The following is a 7731-nucleotide window of genomic DNA, read 5'->3' on the forward strand; positions in this document are numbered from 1 at the left end:
CACACACACACACACACACACACACACACACACACACACACACACACACACACACACACAGATTTGTCTTGCAGTGTTTGTGAGGACCTTCATTCTTCTACTGGTCATTTATAGCCTAACCCTAAGCCTAGCCCCCGACCCACAAATGGGGTGGTCCCTTATGAGGACCATGCAAGATATCCTCACAAGGATGGTAGACCTTAAAAATGCATTCTCACAAAGATAGACACACAGGAATACACACACTTTCTAGCAACATTTTTTTAGCCTACAAGCTTAGTCACCTTCCTGAGGCTCAGTTTGAAGAAGTGTAGAATCACACTGGGTCCACAGAGACCTGACCCTGTGATCCCTCAGAACCCTAAAGGACTTTAGACTCCACTGAATAATACCCCAGGGATCCCCCTTCCCCTCACGGACCAGATCTGCAGCACACAGTGTTTATTACTGTGGCTGCTCTCTGCACAGTTACATAGAAATATCCCAAACTAAATGACTTTATTTTTGTGATAACCAAGCTTTTTTTTGTTCTGGAGATCTAGTTTTATTATTAAAAGTTTAGTGGTTTTATTTATTTATTTTTCTTACTTTTTTTCTTTACGTCTGACCCACGTTAATATGACCTAATCTTGCTAGGAGCTCTTGAAACTCTGCCAAAATAAAAATAATAATCCTTCTACAATCCACTGCTTCAGTTTCTACCTAAGGGTAGAAACAGATCACTAATTAAAATGGGTCTGTTGACAAGTGTGAACCTTTCTGGATCAAACCATTGTGACACGCACATATATACGACTTATACCTGTGTGTGTGGGTTTTTTTTTCATGCGCAAAGTGCAAAGATACGTCTGGCTTCTGCCATTTGCATATCAGAAAAGACTTATTAGCATTTTTTGTTTCCCTTTTTTCTGCTTCCTTTTTCATCTGAAATGAATATTAATGAAGAAAAACAAAACTTTGATGTTGGTGATACCAAATAGACTTGTTATATGATGAATTCTTGAAAGTTTCTTTGCATCTAAGCCAGAGTTAAGGACATTGCCCATCATGCTAGTGCAAAAATGTATTCTCTTCATCATATTTATTTAAAAGATGTGTTTTAATAATTTTTTTTAACAGACTGCCACTTGTATGGATGTTTTTTGGAGGGTTGTTTTGTTAAAAATAAACAAAAAACAAGGTCTTTGCAAGCTTCATGTTGCTTTACTGCATTTCTACAGAGGTGTGATTCCATTGTCTTTTGTTTTGAGTTAATTATTTTCAGAAAACCTGCTAAAGAAACTTAAAAACATATTTCTTGCTCGATACTTTTCATGCCAGAGTTTTAGACTAACCTAATTATTGGATTATGCTCAATCTCATGCATAATTGTTAGCATGCGTTAGCACTCACTCTCAGCTACTACCACATAAAATGAACTGAATTATAACCATTTTTTGTAGTTGATAATAGTTGTGGCAGCCATCTAGAATGAGTTTATTTTCTAAATATAATACATGTACACTCCGTAGTTACTTTCTGAGAGTTTCATTAAAAACTGTCCTGTGGTTTGGGATGTTTTGCTAATGATACACACATGTACACAGATCCCCGCTTAGCCTTTGGCGATGGGCGATCTGGAGGTCGAAGAGGGGACAGAACAGCTTTGGCAGAACAATTTCCTGATGCGTTTGAATAATTTTAGCTCATCTAAACCCAGAGAAGTGCCTAAACACATCCATCCAGTTTTCCTCAGAGACGCCGGTGGAAACAAGCAACTCACGGAAATGATTAATTCCGCTCAGATGAAAAGGCAGACTGAATGCGGCTCTCTCTCCACCTTGTGAGATTTGGGTTTGTTAATATGGCTGTCGCGCAGCTACACGGCTCAAAACTGAGCTTAGGGCAAATTCAGGAAGATCAAAAAACTGAGTGCAAGCATAGTCTTCTTCCCCACATCAATCTTTTTTTTTTCTACACAGGTGAAGCTTACCTAGATTCAAAAGGATTGATGGTTTTAGATTACCACCCAGGTTGACATTCATGCGCGCGCACACACACACACACACTGGTGCTTTCCCTTCAAAGAATACCCTATTTATCCAAGCAATCTGTAATCCACATTCCTATACACAACCTGTTCTGGTGCTTCGCTCTGTGCTCGGGAGCTTTTCGCTGTGATTTCACCCCGCTTGCGTTCACCCTCCGGATGGCTGCGTGTTGCTGCTTAAAGGCTTTCCACTGAGTGACAGATTAAATTCTGCTCTCGATTTTCCTTATTTTGGCTCTAACACTGTTTCACAAGCCACTGGAGCAGGAAGTCATTAGCTTGACAAAGCTGAGCGGGCCTGTGTTTGTGGTGCCACCCTTCCTGTTATTTAAACACACAAGAAGGGCTCTTGGACGGTTTTACCGCACTGGAGAATCTAACACTGCATCTTCATAAACCGACTCGCCTTATGCAGTAATGCAGAAGGCCTTGGCATTTGGTGTTTTCTTTTTTTACACTTAAGTTTGTCCATTTATCACTTTTTTTCTGTTTGGAGTGCGCATTGTTTGGAATATTTTCAGAGAACTAATTTCAAGCTAGAAAAAGTATTCTTTTCTGTTAAAATGCTGTTGATTGTTGTGCACTGAATGACTTCGCTGATGTTTGATGAAAAAACTAAATTGTTTAAGTTAAAATGAGCAGAACAGAAGCTGAAGTTGGCAAAACCATAAATAGAATGAAAAAAATAAATCAAAACTGTAGCTAAAAGCTAATGCCAGCAATCCAGTAGCTAAAAAATCTAATTAAAACAACTTTAGCTAAAATATAAGATTAAAATGAGAGCAGCTAAAAGCTAAAATTTGCAAAATATAGCTAATCACTTAAATTAAAGCCAGCGAAACAGTAGCAAAAAGCTACAATTAGCAAAACCAGTTTGTAGTTGAAGCTAGCAAAAGCTAGAATAAGCAAAACCATTGTTAAAAAAACCTAAAATTAAAACTCCCATTTCAATGAAATTAAAGTTATACAGTATTTTAAAAAGTATAAAACTGCCTGAATGACAGGAACATTTTAAAACTTGAATAGTTAAAACTGCTAAATAAGCGGAAGCTCTAATTTCAAACATCTGTCACATGTAAAATATAAATAAATCAATATATCAAAATGTTTAAGTAAAGAAATTGCACTTTTTTGTTTTAAAAGTTATTTTGATTTGTGTAGCAAGGCCTCTCACACAAAATTGTGGAGAAGTAATAACTAGAAGTGTCCTCCCTTCTCTCCCTCCTCCAGCAATCCATTCCAGGTGTTTATCAGTCCTGCGTCGTCTTTGCTGGATGGAAACATTTGTTGTTCTAAAACTTGTACATTTTTCTGCATTAATGATGCTGTTCCACATGTGTAAGCTGCTCAAACCATAGACACTAATGCAACCGCAGACCACGAGAGAAGCAGGCCTTTAATCTACGCTGAAGACAAGTTGGTCCCTCTTTTCTTTAATATGAAGAACGTGGTTTCCAAAAATAATTTCTAATTTCTAGTTGCCTTGACTCAGCTTTACCTCAGTCCATTTTTAAAGTCTTTTTTAATACACAATCATCTCACCAACATGTTGCTATTTAACCTAATTTGTTGCAAAATCCTCCACCTGTTTCCTTTTTGTATCACGCACCTGTATGGCTTTCTGTTCCAACTTTTTTGCTGCCATCAAATTCAAAATTACTTTAATTTTAAATCAATAAAAAACATTTGATGCTTACTACGTTACATGTAGAATACAATGTGGATTTGTAAAATTTTAAGATCATGGAGTTTTACTTTTATTTACATTTTACACAATATCCCAACTTAAAGCAGACAAAGAACAAAATCTCAAGTGATTTCTAAATAAAGGTGTGCTCCAGGTTTATCTCAAGCAGCTGAGCTTTCTCCCACCATCTCCTTGTCGTGACCTTGGCTGGAGGCCGCTCTGCACAATGTGAAGGAACGCAGCGCGACGTGGGGACGGGAGGGGGTGGTGATAGAGGGGATGTGTTTATCAGGCATCATCCTCCAACTATTAGTGCTCTGGGTTTTTTATTTTTTTCTTGGTGTGTGTGTGCAGCTTGCTGTCAATAAAAGCCCTGATTGGAGGCACTGGGACACTGCCTGCRGGGACCAGGTGAGGAGGCTGTGTTCATTTGCAATTCTGAGATGAAAAAGAAGCAGCAGAGTGTTGCTGCTCGGGCGCCTCTCTTTGTTTGCACATATCATTTCCACTCTAATGAATGCTGCACAGTGGTGCGCCCTTGTTACAAGGCTCAAAGGTAGGCTGCAAACATTGTTTACATTTTGCATATAGGTCTCTCCTTTTTGCAGGGCCCGGTGGAGCAACAAAAGCAGTTTCTCCTGCTGTCTGGGACCTGCTGGAAAAGTGAATCCTTTTAGCATTCAAAGCAGCTGGAAGAAAAAAAAGTGATTAATTTTGTTGCATGCCTTTTTAAAACCTCCCGCCAAAAGTTAAAGCTTGGAGACAAATTGCTGGAATCCCCGATGTGGAAAAAAGAAAACGTCTATCAGGAGTTCCCGTGTTGGATTTGAGTCTCTATCTCCACTCCTCACTGTGCAGGTGGCCGAAGCCTCCTGCCGTGCTCAGAGCTGTTTGGTGCTTAGTGACTGCCAAAGGAGACTTTCTGCCCCTGTCACTGGTGTGTGTGTGTGAGAGAAAATGGGGCAAAAAAAAGAAATACACAGGATGCACTCTCCAGCAGTCCACCACATCTAAGGGATCTGAAAGTGTAAATGGTCGTTCCTCTTTGCTTTTCTCAGTGGGGAGGATGGAGCATTACCTGTTTCACCACTGCCTTGAGCACTCGCTTCTGCTCCRTGATATGATTTCATCAGTGTTGCTCTCACCTTCAGATGCTGTCGGAATTTAGTTTGGCAAACTTTTTGTTAAGAAAGACAGGAAATGCAGCAGCCCCTTTTGTAGAACAGTATTAAAAAAAGTGCTCCCGTATCTCWTCTTACTTTGAACCACTGTTTCATTCTGTTGGAAATTGATGGCCTCGAATTATCTGAAGGAATTCASAGCAGACTTTCAGGTTTTAAACTAAGATCATTGTATGTTGAGAAGTTGTATTGTTAAACCTTGAAAACAACAGTATACACAATAAGGGGTAGAGCTAGACTTTTTTTTGCAAGGGGTGGCAAGGTATTATCTAAGAGGGCACACTGGATTCAGGCAAATACACCTGCCTTTGCCGGTGTCTGAGAGTGCTAAGTCAGTAAATTTGAATACCCACAGTAAAGCATTTAAGAGAAGCACAAATACACTTCCTTGACTTTACCTCTAAACATTTTAAAAGTCTTTAAATTTTTTTTGGCTTATTGTATGTTTTTTTAATTAACACATTACCATAAACAACACCTACGCCTCTATTAGAAATCCGAACCCACCGGCTGACTTGTCCTTTCAGCTGCTCAGTGATGGATAACACTGCTTCTGAAAGAAAATCTGGCCGTCACGTTATTTCTCTCGAAGAAAAAAAAAACCTTGATAAGCTTTCTGCTCGGTTTTGAGCAGTTAATGACACAGAAATTGATTTTCTCCTCATTAAATCTCCCGAGCACACCTCTGTGGTTAAATTGCAGCTCTATGATATGATGTAAGAAAAACAGATGGGAGGGCAGATGTCATTTCTGGACTACATGTGCTGCAATCTGTGGATGGGAGAGAAGTGAGAAAGTCTGGTGCCAAGAAACCAAATTTTCCTTTTTTTTTCTTTTTAGCATCACTGCCCCACAGCTAAAAATTCATGTGCCAGGGTCAATTTCCAATGATCCTTAGATTTGATATTCAACGTCAAACTTGTTTTTCTGAGAGCTGCTGTCCCGTCCCACTTCCTCACACTGTTTTCTCAAAAAAAAAAAAAAAAAAAAACCAAGTGGGCATTGCTAATTATTTTAGGACATATTTCAGAGGGCTTCCTTTCATTTAGAATGAAAGCTAATGTTTCGCTCAGAATTTTGAGGAGTTGAGATTTTTTTTATTAGTATGAAAAACCACTTTGGCGACTTCAAGAGGCAATAAATACTCCAGCTCTGCAATTGTACGACTCAGTGCGCCGGGAGATAAAATGTTCTGTACTTGATGCCAGAGCTTGACAGCTTGGTGGTCTTTACCAGCAAACTCACAAGCACCACTGCCGTAACCTGACAGATAGCGAGGGTTTCTAAGCAGGAGTCAGCGAACAGATGGAAGTCAGTGGCGTGTTCTAGAGTCACTTTATTCAAACCACTGGATACGGCTCAGCATCGTCCCCACAAACACGTATTACTCTTCAAAGTGGAATTTATTTAAACACATACAAAGTCCCAATGGCTATTTGGCTGCAGACAGGCTTCGTGTCATTTAGGCTTGGCACATGCCAAGTGAAGCTGACTCTGCTGGAATGTATATGAGATCTGAACATGAGTTGTACTGTTGCCATGGTGGACATATTAACCCAAAGCTCCATTTATTTATTTATTTGTTGTAGGCACATCATGGCTGTTTGTGTTAAAACAATTCTTAAAATCACAAGGTTATGAATAATTTTTATCTTACATCTTGTAGATAGTTTGTGAAACACCCTCAGTTTGGAGAATTACATAGTAATATTGATCAAAATGATGAACTACTCTGAGTAGGGTCAAGACCAAAGGGAACTGTTTCAGTCTTAAAACAGTTCTAATCTCCAAACTGTCCATGCCATTTTATAAACTGTTGCATTAAAGACCAGTTTCACATGACATGGTTATTCTGGTACAAATATTGTGGCTGTTTGAAATCTTCTCTCACTTACTACATCGTGGCCACTATATTACTGTAGTTTATTACTGTATATTACTGTATTACTGTTACACCACTGTAGGAACCAGGGGTGCCAAACTATTTTTTTTACTGAGACCAAATAAGCATTATGGTGACATTCAGATGGCCAGTTTTAATTAACTTTCATGTGTTGTGCTTAACTTTGACTAAAACACAAAATTCCTCATCTCATTGCTACAGCTGAGCACCGCTAACAAACAATGACTAAACTCTAAATGCTGCGCTTCAGGCAGAGTGTGGGCACAGGGCATGCATCACATACTATACTGTACTGCAGTGGTTCCCAACCTTTTTAGACTTGTGTACCCCCTGAACCATTTTGTCATGCCACTAGTACCCATTCAGAAAAACACACTGATCATTTACTGGATTCCATTTTGTGTTAATCCCATGATTCTGACTGCAATTCCCACATTACAAAAAATCACAAGGGCCTACATATTTCAGTGCTATTTTTATTTGTTTTACACATCTGGGAATTTTTTTCCACAAACCCACTGAAATAAGCTCATGCACCCCTGGTTGGGAATCACTGCTTTAGACAATGGGAAGGGCTGAAGGATCTGTCCAAGGTCCTGAAAATGCTGGAATGTTTCAGGACTGTAGATAGTGTGAAGGGCTGAAGGAACTGTCCAAGGTACTGAAAATGCTGGGATGTTTCAGGACTTTACACAGTGTCGAGGACTGAAGGAACTCTCCAAGGTCCTTAAAGTGCTGTAATGTTTCAGGACTTTAGACAGTGTGAAGGGCTGAATGAACTGTCCAAGGTACTGAAAGTGCTGGGTTGTTCCAGGACTTTACACAGTGTCGAGGACTGAAGGAACTCTCCAAGGTCCTTAAAGTGCTGTAATGTTTCAGGACTTTAGATAGTGTGAAGGGCTGAATGAACTGTCCAAGGTACTGAAAGTGC

Source organism: Austrofundulus limnaeus, unplaced genomic scaffold (genome assembly GCF_001266775.1).
Source record: "Austrofundulus limnaeus strain Quisiro unplaced genomic scaffold, Austrofundulus_limnaeus-1.0 Scaffold37, whole genome shotgun sequence".
In the NCBI taxonomy this organism is placed as follows: domain Eukaryota; kingdom Metazoa; phylum Chordata; class Actinopteri; order Cyprinodontiformes; family Rivulidae; genus Austrofundulus; species Austrofundulus limnaeus.